Source organism: Typopeltis vanoorti, chromosome 23 (genome assembly GCF_054136105.1).
Source record: "Typopeltis vanoorti isolate ZY-2024b chromosome 23, IOZ_Tvanoo_1.0, whole genome shotgun sequence".
In the NCBI taxonomy this organism is placed as follows: Eukaryota; Metazoa; Arthropoda; class Arachnida; order Uropygi; family Thelyphonidae; genus Typopeltis; species Typopeltis vanoorti.
In genome coordinates, this window is record NC_143571.1 from 67,659,850 (window position 1) to 67,672,231 (window position 12,382).

General features: G+C 34.8%; 1 long non-coding RNA gene across 2 annotated transcripts in view; it reads left to right on the forward strand.

Annotated features, from left to right (window-relative positions):
- Positions 1-482: 482 nt before the first annotated feature.
- The window catches only part of LOC150093929 (uncharacterized), a 75,490-nt gene continuing 63,590 nt past the window's right edge, over positions 483-12,382 (forward strand). For both annotated transcript variants that reach the window (XR_016550323.1, XR_016550322.1), the window contains exon 1: positions 483-625. This is a non-coding gene — a long non-coding RNA (uncharacterized LOC150093929). The remainder of the gene's footprint in view (positions 626-12,382) is intronic.

Below are 12,382 nucleotides of genomic sequence, written 5' to 3' on the forward strand. Positions count from 1 at the left end.
TAGGTACAATCAAGTAACAGTGATTCATCGCATTGTTTCGATACAAAAAACACGTCTTCTATAAAAGATCGTAGTTATGTTAAAGATGACACTGTTTCTTTAAATAATGACAGGTATTAGAAACTAAGATATAAACACCAAGAAAGAAATAAAAGAAGGGGATTTACACAAATGATTTATTATCCCCTAAAAGCAAGTTGCAATTGTAACAAAACCTCCGCCATCCATAGAAAGTCCTTGGAAGTATCTCCGTCTCTACACGGTTATCTAGGCCATTATGAATTATTTATACGACCAGCGCTAACCCACTAACACGGGCATTGGTAGATAGATGACGGAATGAAAGGCTGAGTTCCCGCCCAACTGCCAACTGCCAACCCTTCACTCCCACTCGTCGTATGGATTCACCCTACTTTAATGACATCAGAAGTGTTAGCTTTAACATGCGCTGGCACGTGGGTCGCTGCATTCCGTACATACTCATCATGCAGCTTTCCCACATCCCATTCCAATGGCACACATCTTAGCCGTACGGGAGATAAGGCGAAGCTGATTAATGAAAACTTCGTAGGTAGATCGCATCGAGTTTCTTATTGTTGCACGTGTAGGGGAAGCTTGGAGAAAAGTAAGTAATATACTTTTAGAATTACTCTTTATTAAATTTCAGTTTCCTTGTCAAAATTTTCAGTAAAGATTTAAAAAAATATATATATATCCGTACATCGCTTTATAGTCGGATGATTGCATAAGCTAATTACGTTGTGTAAATTTTGGCGAGGTTATAAAAAAAACAACGTATTAAAATGAATAAATCTGCCTTTTAATTAACGTCTGCGATGCCTAATTACACTGCGTTCATCTTATTATTGTTCGGCGCGTTTTTTTAAAACGAACGATGCACCGTGATATGTTTACCTATTGGATAATTTATCCCGAAGTTACTCATATGGGGATTTGTCTAAATTACTCCCGTATTACTAAAAGACGGGGTGAAAAAAGGGAAAAAGAACATAAAATTGTATCAATAAATATTTTTTTGATATTTCCGTGCTCAACCTAATAATTTATTTGTAACTTATATGAAACTGATAAAACACGTAAAAAAATATACACTCCAAGTTATACGTACAGATGATGCACAGTGTTAACAGATAATAATCAGAAAGAAAGAAAAAAAAAGACTATCGAAGAAGCTATTTTCGTTTATAAAATCAATAAAAGAATAACTTCATTTTGTCCATTAATATTTTACACAAATTTAATAAATTAAAATTTAGAAATATTACTTGGAAAAATTACATCGCACGGGATATAATAACATTCAGTAAACATATAAACTTAATTTCATATTTAGTACATATTAGTAAATCAATTTATTTTGTTAATACATTATTTCCTAGCATCAATCGAGGTAGTATATTTCAAGCCGATGATTGTGAAGAACATGTTTAGATTTGAACATTTAGTAAATGTGATAAATAACATATTTTAATTCTTTTTGAAACAATAATAATGGAATTCTAGCAATAATAATAATAACAAAAGGAATCAAAATAGAGCAGACGAAAATTGTTTATACAGCAAATAACCTATTTATGCAAAGTATATCCAGGCAGAAATTCAATATAATAAAGCAGACAAAAAAACTGAGCTTCATGCTACAAATAATGCTTACTTAGGCATAGCATATTCAGGCAGAAGACATTCAATATGAAAATATAAACACCAAGAAAGATGCAAGGAGAGTTGTTTTTTACCGTTCTCTTTCATTCTACCATTTTCATTCACTATTATTTCTTCTTCAGAGAGTTCAAGACTAAAAAAGAACCCGTATTTCATGTGCTGATGATTTTCTAGAAGAGTTTGCATTTTTCATTTCGCATAACAGGCATATAGACTGAAAAACATGCAGCAACAGACATAATATATGCAATTAAGGTATGAGTGATACCAATTCGTAATTCTAAACAAAACAACAGCACGCTGTGCTGACGAGGAACCAAATGGTTCGAAACGACTCTACCTGGAGGAACTCTTTTTAAATTCAAATGTAAAACGAAACACATGATTTTATACTTTTCTTAAATAAATGACCTGATGTTTGGTTTATACGAAAAAAAAAAAATAATGCTTATAAGCCAGGGTAGTGATTTTATAATTTGTTTATTAATAAATTCAGAAATTTGGCTCATCAATTTTTTTATGTGAGAAATAGAAGGAATTGCTAAATTAAAGACGTGGTAAAGAAGCAGAGTAGGCTAGACTAGTGATTAGTTGATACAGTGTCATGCCCGAATGGAAATGACAGGTGTCTCCTCTTAAAAAAAATGATTCATTAGCTTGAATCATGTGTTTTATTGGTTTTCTAATTCATGTAAGGAGTTCCTCTCTTCTGGGCCCTAATCGCTGCATAAACTATATTAAATATAAGTTTTGCAACCTCTTTTATGTCGGATTGACATAAAAAATGCCGTTTTATGCAGTTTTGTTAAATAATAATATTCGTTTAATAATAAATTATAACTTTAATTGTATTCATTACATCTTCAGATAACCTCGAACGTTGATATGCCTACATCTCAGCTGTTAGCTCTATTCGTGTAAATAATAATTATAATAATAGTGATTTTCTTCGCAAGCGCTATGAATCTGTCATAATTTTAGATGCAATTTTAACACGTCTGCTTAAGATAGTGAACATGGTAAAAGATAATATCTCATAAGCGACAGATTATTTAGTTTATTTTTTGCAAAACAGACTGGGAAATCCGCTAACTTGTTTTTCCGTTGATTCCCTCATTATTTCTATTGATATCGCAAAGAATACTTGCAAACATTCAGAGTTCCGAAACAAATGTCCGCATAATTATGAGAAAGATAGTGGGATTATTGGGTGGCTTTGAATTACGGCAAAACAACTAAAACTACGATGCCAATAAATTCTGTCTGTTAATTGTGTGTATTCTTCTAGTCGATTTGCCTGTTTTGCAGGATAAAACACACGAATTTTTGGGAGGGGATGTACCCCTGTGTGAGATCGGCTAACTCACTTTCAACTGAAATAGCTCCTAGACGGAAGTTGGAGAACTATTGAAAAGTTATAATACAAACACACTCCCTTTTTTTTTTTTTTTTTTTTTTCAAATGATGAAATCAATTGAAAAAAGGATTGATGATTAATTTTAACACATAACACTTTTATCTGAGCGGACAGAAACAACTTATGCATATAAAAAGTTTGTAAACATCATTGAAGTCTTTTATATCGAAGTAGAATTTTTTTGATTGCTTGTAAAAAGTAATCCTAGCTAACATTGGCAGTTTAACATGAAAAAAAAAATAGTCTTTATTTCTTTTCGAAGTTAAATGCCCTTTTCTTTAAAGTCTCATTAAAAAGGTTGGATTTACGACCATCTTGAAATTACATCCAAGGAGTAGATGAAGACTTCACTCATTACTTATACAGTGCAATGCGATGATTGCTTCTTTCTGTCGATCGTAGCACAGAAAAAGAGAAACTGTAGCTCTAATCTGTTTCTCCCTCTTGGCCAACATTCCCAAGCGGTCAATCTTAACACCTAATACCGAAAAACGAGGAAACAATTCCCACAAGAATGAGGCAAATCTTCTTTAAGCACTGCGAGCAACTGTTTGAGTTATGCAATCAGCGCATCTGAGGCATCTACTAAAGACCCCTTCTATTGCAAGGAAGACAGAAGGTGTCTGTAATTTTTCGCCAGTGTTGTCTTGGCCGACCGAACACGGCGGTTTATCACAGACACGTGCACACGTGGATCGATACACTGTTATTAAGGAAGTCTAAACAACAAAGCTTCAAGACCACGTACCCGGACATTCATTTTGAACTCGAGTGCCGTAGCTAGGAGGGGGAGACTTTTTTTTTTTTTTTTTTTTTCTTAACGCAAGTATTCTTGAAAACCAATTACAGAAGGTCTTTTTATACGAGACAGACCGACAAAAGTTAGGCGAATGGCTAATCTTTGTGGTACATGCTGAACTATGAACACACAAGAACTGTCAGCAACCTGCACAGAGATGTTATAAAAAGGAAAACTTAAGCTGCAGATGCCAATAGCGATATCAGTGAAATATCTGCTAAGTTGATCTCTAAGAAGAACGTATTAAAAGCAAGGTACTTGAGTTAACTAACCCAAGAGAATTGCCACGACTTTTTCTTCCCTGTCTCCCCCCCCCCCTCCCTCCCTCTTTCTTTAAATGACTCATTGGTCTGTTTTCTGCTTCAGCTGTACTGCGGTCATGGTGGACAACAAAGAAAATTGTGACATCCTGACTGTGTTCACCGGTACGGACACACACACACACACACAAAGCATTTGCCAAGTATTACTGAACTGTATTCTATAAAAAGCTGTGATTTTTTGGATTAAATTTTATCTTCTGTGTCGCATAAAGCAGAAATTAAACAATAATTAAATGTTTTTAAACATTGCATTATTGATTTCACGCAAGAACTTCAGGAAGACAATATGTCAGCAAAATTTCCAATATTTAATATCACTAACATTTGAACTTTTATCGTTTTAACTGAAGGATGCAAACATGTATCATCATCATGCGTATCAAGGATTTAGGCCTAGCATGACCTGTTCCGGCCTTAGAAGTATACAACACAGACAATCTTTCAGTGCATTTTGGAGAATCTTTCCGTGTGCTATTTTTAGCTAATGGTTAACTAGATTTTCAATGACAATTTTATCCCAAAATGTATGTGCTCGCCAACTTATTTAGGAAGATAGAGATGCGAGTAGAAGTAAATTTTGGAAAAAAGCTGAGGAAAAAAAAAAGGCCCAGAACTGAAGCTGAAAACGTAACTAGAACCTAGATCTCTCTCTCTCTCAATCTCCAGGTTGAAAACAAAAGAAAAAAACGAGGTCATAAATGACCCTCGTCATCCGATGTGACGCCAAGCTTGCTTACTGGAGAACTGAAATGGAGTTGTTTCGGTTTCCATAATAAACTTTAGTTTTTTTTTTTTTTGTTTTTTAGGGACTAATTGTGCCAGAATTCCATGTACTTATAGTTATGTTCATCAGAAGCTTGTGTACGATATCCTATAACACGATTGGGTTAAAACGAGTTTGGTAATTTTTCAGTATTTTTAGACATGTCTAGAAAGTAATGTTTTAATATTTTTCTTTTCGCATCATCTTGGAGAAAGGGAGAGGAGAATTAATTCGAATATCATTCATTTGATGAGTCCTTGTACTGCGAAGCTACCACCCGATTCATAGCTAAAGACAGCATCTCAGTAGCCACGCTGCATTTTGGTCTAAGACATGGTTCAAATCCCGGCTAGGACAAGAAGAATATTTATAACAGTTTTCCAATTAGAGGAGGTAGAAGGTTTTCCTCCTCCTCTCTTTCTATAAGCTTTCAATATTTAATTATTTTTAATGTCTATATATCACATTTATTTTGGTATCATTGAAGAATATCTTATTTGCAATCCAAATTACTAATCCAACAGATTAACCCTTGACTAGAATAAATAATAAATCCCCGGTTGGAGACAATTAATAAAGAATCATTTTAAAATGTTTCATTCACATGAAAAAAGAAGCAGAAGTCTTTTTGATCATTAACCAAATAGTCATTTTTCAAACATGTCATGATGGAGAGGGGCTTCTTAAGTTAATCACTCTTCGTTATCTATATAAACAAATACGCCAATGCAAACATATATCTACAGAGAGAGATTCACGTTTGTCTTCATGATTAGCTATTTAACTACTACCGTTTACAACCTGCCATTAACAAACTAACAACAACAAAAAAAAAAAAAAAAAAAAAAAAAAAAAACCGAGGCTTCGGAAGAACTTAAAGAACAATTAAGCACGAATATAAGATCCAGACTAATTTATAACCACTAAAGTCAAGTTTACGAGATGACGTCACAGTTAAAAGGGTTAGTGGCTGTTCATTAAATGAAGCCAGTGATAAGAAAAACAGACCTAGACAGAGGAAGGCGAATGAACTATAGGTATTTGGCACGTCTAGCAGATTTTACGGTACTTTTGCGTGAAGACCTTTCCTTTACTCTCCCCCCCCCCTCCATCTCCTTTCCTGAAAGACCGGTCTTTCTTGTCCCCTGGGTAGGGTAGCTTCCAGACGCTAGCATCAACGGTGAATACAAACGTCAACGTTAAGGGACTACATGATGGTGGAGTGGCTGTCTCAGCACGTTCAGAGCGCGATCCCCAGTAATTCCAATTATTCTCACCAGTTCCTCCTCCTTCCACAGACTGCTTTAGATGGGGGGAGGGGTAGTCTGCCGGGACATCTTATCTTCCTTCGCCTGTCTCGACATGACAGATATTTTCACGCGGGAAAGTTCAAAGTGTCATACATTTGAATCCAGTCATTACACTGCGACTTTGTAATCCCCCCAAGTATTCACTTTAGCCCTATCAATGGACCATACGCCACACACTGTCCATACAAATTAACATCTAAAACTGACGATAAGTTCCAGTGATTTTTTTTTTTTTTTTTTTAAGTTCCGAAGCCGAAAGGCAAGTCTGAGGTTTTTGCAGAGGATTAACTTATGAGATAGATAACGTTTATACCTTTTTAACACGGGTATCATGTTTAAGTCTAGATAATATCAAGAAGTAATCGGGGGGAGGATATCGACACCAATTGAATTGTTTCAATCTTCAGGTGACATTTCAACAGGACCACGAAACAGCTCCCTCTCAAGGGAACTAGTAATCCATGTATAAGAAACAGCAGAAAAAGCAATCCACAGTCCAATCACACTCACACATACACGCTACGATATTTAGAGATAAGAATTGAAGATAAAACTTCCGTACAGCCAGACTCAATGTCTGTTTTATTAAACCAGTCCCCCAGTTGCCCATTAGCTGTAAATTGGCTGGGTTATCAGCAGAATGTTGAAGTCTAAATAGCTGGTCAAGTCGGGACGGAAACTAACAAAGTGCAGTAGTGGTTGGTGGGTCATACAAACCACGGAGATAAAGCGTCCGAACAATATACAGTATGTATACACACATTTTGGACAATCACTGCTAGAATGAAGATGTCGCAAAAATATCAGTTGCTGTTCTACCATAACCAACTGAATCATGTTCCCTTCTCCATTTTCGTTTTATTGCGAAGATTTTTTGCTCCCGTTTTCGATGAGGGAGTATTTCTAATTGGCAATAAGTAGAATATAAAAGGCAGTCAGTTGAAAACATATGTACACTACTTACTCAAAAATAACAAAAAAATAATAATTAAAAAAAAAACTATAATTATGAAATCTCACTTAGGTGGGAGATTAATATTATCATCTACTCTGGAGCCACTTTCCTGCTTATTGGAGGTCCGAAGTGGCTTCAAAAAAGTTATGTTTGGTCTCTAGAACAGGATTTCTTTAAAAAAAAAAAAATCTTTAGCCTACACACCGTACTAATGTTTTCCTATAGGTTCAGTTTATAAACTTTCCCAGCTTGAGAATCATTTAAAAAATGCTATCAAGTAGCAAATTTCATTATGAGCAAAATCAACGAATTAAGTGAAACTATGAACTCATTATTATTTTTTCTTAATTAATTATTTAGTCAATATCTGCGGAAGAGCCATAGATGAATACACCATTATTTCGAACGTTTATTTATTTACTGTAGTTTTATAATTCTCTTATTTTATATACTAATTATATAAAGAAAAATTATTTTTTTAAGGACAATATCTTTTGAAACGATTTTCAATTATTAACATAACTATACCTCTATTAGCAATAACACAATGATTTTAATTACATACGAGTACAATTAATGACGTGAAGCTACCAATATTTCTAATTCATGATAGTGACAAAAATCTTTATAGTGGAAAACACCATACACAGGATGATTAACAACAATATCTAGATGAAACAGGAAAGATTAGTCTGTTATAATAACTACTGACTAACCAAGGGCTTCGTTAAGAAGACAAACGTACTAAAAAAAAACCTAATTTTTAACAGCAGATTTTTGGAAACCATATAACATTAAGTTAGTCATGTGCGTAGTATATCAAGCATAAAATTCGCCGTTGTGTAAAGTTTTCGATGGTTATTGGCATTACGATGATCTAATAAGTTACATAAACATTTAAGAGCCTTCCACATGTAATGAAATACGAGATCTTAGTTCATGTTTAGGGAGTCATGTGATCGTATCACTTTAGAGAATTTCAAAAAGTGTTCTTTCTTACGGATTTCAAAACTACTTCTAGTTTGTCCAATGTAAGCGTTGTTTAAGGTACATGGAATCTCGTATATAACCCAGGATGTTTTTCAAAAGAAACGCTGTCTTTTAGAGGGTATAGCAAATTCTATACGGTGTAAACACATTTCTAATGTTGACCTGTTTTAGACATTGTGCTATCTTCAAACTCTGCCGAAGGAGGGTAAAGAAATTATACATTTTATAATCAATTTCTGCAATTGTACGAGTTGGTTTCTCGAGAAGAATAGTTTATTTAGTAAGTTTAAACTGATGAAATATAACATCAAGTTAATATTCCCCCCCTCTCATCTTTAATTATTCTTTTAATTATAATTGCTTTTAAATCCGTTCACACCCAACAGGGTTTTCTGCGTTTGCCTAATAAACGGTTCTTAAAACTTCCTGGGATATATACACTATTCTGTGTACCTAAACCAAAGTTTACAGTGGACAGATTAGAAGTTTTAACATCCGTAAGAAAGAACAGAACACTCGGGTGAGATCAAATATAAAAGCGGATTCATTGCATATTTTCCACGAACATTATAAAATGGATTCGACATCTGACTTGATGCCTTGCCTAATTACCTTTTTAAGGAACCTGAAGTGATATGATTGCATAGTACCTTAAACAGGAACCATGACCTCATACTTCACGACATTTGATTTTTTTTAATACTCCAGTACATCCACCTTCCCAAAGAAGGTTGTTAGTAGACAGCGAAACATGCAGAAGTTTATGTGATATGCATACGATTTTTACGTTGCTATACTATATATGTTATGCTATATATTTACAATATATCAATGAGTAACTCTTGCAAATTTAGTTTTTATTACGAAAATAACTAACACTGGGTTTATAGATCGCAACAGTTATTTAGTTAAACTTACTAGTTTCGCCATATATGGCTTCGTCTGGGTTAGGATTGTATATTTGTTTGTCCTTCCCAACCCAGACCAAGCCATTAGCATATGTGGCGAAACTAGTAAGTTTAACTAAATAACTATTCCGACCTATAAACCCAGTATTAGTTATTTTTGTTACATTAGTGTTTGGTCGAAAAATATCAACATACTCATCATAGTTTTTATTACGTATTGTCCTTGTTTTTAGTTATAACCAGCAAGGATGTTAATATAAAACGACATCCACTTTTTTAAGACTTAATTTTTAGGCACATTAAGTATTAACTGATTTCTTCGGAAGGTGTAAAATTAGTCTACTGAAAATGTGTGTCTTGGCGTGCTTGGTAAGTCGAAAGTTTAGCTATAAGCACAAGAGAAACGACCCTAGCTGAGAACACAAACACAGCGTTACTTCCAACCTATTTTCAGGCCACGTAAGATGGGGGAAGCTATACACAATGACAAACTACTATAGGGGGGACAGGTTTATACCGCTAAGAGTATAATAACCTCTGTGGGTGCCGCTGTGTCATGTCATAGAATGTACCGGTATGTAGGAAGTTGCCGTTACCTTTATGTCCCCCCCGGCTTCCCCCAATTCTGCTCCCGTGGTTTCGTATCTTAGCTCACCGTGTTACGTCAAAACCGTGGGAAAAATCTTGTGACTTTTTTAGACGATTCAAAAGTTTGACAGCAATGAGATTGATGCCCCCCCCTCCAAGTGCCTTAGAAGATGGGGAGACAGGAAGGAAGGGAGATACTAGGGAGTAGCTACAGCTGCTAGTTTGGAAGGGGGGGGATCAAGACCCATACTTATTGGGGGGAGGAAGAACTTCGTAACCTACACTTCACGACTTTCTTGATAGAGAAGGAGGAAGATCTTGGACCTCTCTGTTGACTGTTGAGCCGCCAAAACTGGCCGTAGTCAGCTGAAACGCCAAACAATTCGATTAGGTTAGCGGGGTATGTCGCAATGAACATTGCTAAAACTGTCAAGTTTGCCGATGGCTCTGTCACACGAGCCAACAGTCAGTATGTTATGGACCCCATCAACGTCTTCAATTAATCGAACCAATGTTTTAAGAGCTGGCTAAACTGTGAACTAGCGCCGCGGTAAAAGAAACGAGCCAAAGATAATACAAGAGGGGTCAGAACCAAAATCAGAAATGCAGACGGTTCTACAGAACTATTTTATTATGAGCGAATATTAATGAGGATAAATGCACAAACGTATAAATATGCAAATGAATCAACAAAATACATGCATAAAATATTCATTATTCGTTTTTTATTATTCTCCTTCCGTCTATCCAGAATCAAACTGCATGTATTACAGCCTGATGCCACCCAGTTATTTAGGATAATGAACGAATAGGTTGCGCCCTAACAGGAATACAAGCAATAGGATAACCGAATTACAGGTTTCTGATGATAACCAACATCAAAAAAGCAAATTTATCATCTGAAGATTGGTTAGGCAGTGTGAATGGGTGATTTGGAAGTGGATGACCTCGATTCAGTTCCGGTTCTAAGTCTGGGATTTTTTATTTTATTTTATTTGTCCAGTTAGTAACCAATTCTTCTTCTAGGTGTTTGGTTGGTTGTTTGGGATAACATAGAGACAACTAAGGCGAGCCATATGTATTCTTATTTGTCACCTGTAAAAATGTGAGTTCCCCCCAAAGAAAAACCCTGCTACCTCCGTATGAGACCGACTAATCATCTACATCTAATACAACTTGCAATGGAATGTTCTTGACATCCTAAGCGGGACATGAAGAACACTAAACTTCGATTTAGGAAACACCAACACTTAAGAAATGGCAACACAACTTGAGGAAACAAATGCTCGTCTTTTAGGCTCTGTAGTTGTCAAAAGAAGGCAGAATACAGTGGATTTTTTAAGTCAGTGGATAGGCTTCAATTCCTGGTAGGTTCCGTACATTAATAAAAATAATAAAATATATTTTTCAATGGAATTTGGGTTCTGTAAGATAATGTTATATCTTACAGAGTAAAAAATAATTTAAGAAGAAATTCATTGTATGTTTTGTATTAATTAATATCACAACATTAAGTGAGAAGGACCGTAGCATTTCTACAAAATAAAAATGATATCTTAAATTAAAATAAAATTAAAATATTTAATTGACATATAAAATTAAAATAAACAGCAGTATGAAATAATGCGAATTTGGACACTTTTTTGAGACAAGCGGAACCAAATTCAATAATAAAACAGTTTTTTTTTTAATGTTGTTATTGTTGTTCAACTATCGCCATCTTGAATCCCAGTGATGATAGAAGCGCATGCGCAGAAATCTCACTGAATGCATAAACAACTATCTTTATTTAGGATGAAGCACGATGCAAAAACATTCTCATGAAAATAGCAAAACACTCTTCTGTCATTTGTACCGTTTTCTTTTCTCCCCCCCCCCCCCTTATGTGACATTTCTTTAATACGATCTGAATGCTTTTCAAATAATATTTAATTCGTCAACAAATTCACCAACATAATCTGAAAAATCAGCTAAATAATGCTTTCTACTGTTCTCGAAATATTTTCTTTTAGTAGGCTTCCTTTCATCGCTTAGGTATCTTATTCAAACGCTATCCAATCAGCTGGTTTCTTCATTGACCAGCCTACCGATATACAGCGGCCTCCCACGCTGCATTCTCACTATTGCTAATGGATGGGCATAATCCACCTTGATAGGATAAAGTGCGAATAGCAATGCTCTCCCAAAAAAATCTCAGAAATTCTATAAAATTTAGCTATTATATCGGACTAAAATAATAATTTTATGAATTTCTAAAATAATCAACAGGGAATAAATAAAGAATATCAGCATTTAAATTAAAATGATTTAACCAAAATGAGATAAATGAGTAACAACTGCCCTTTTTTTTTCCTTTTAACATTTTTGATCAGCATATTCAGCTTGATTTGTTATTTATTTATTTGCTAAATTTTAAGCACTATAAAAAGGTACCACGCATAAAATTATCTGGTGTTGAAGAGAAGAAAAAAAAAAAAAAAACGAAAGAAAACGAACAACACTGAGCAAGATATGGCCTTTATAATAATAACAGTAAACCAATCTAGTTTTTATTACTGTAAATACGTCATTCGAGCAACCTAAACAATAACAAAGCGTGGCCTGGCTGCTTCTGTAGCCAAATAGACTACAACTTGTGACAGTTTC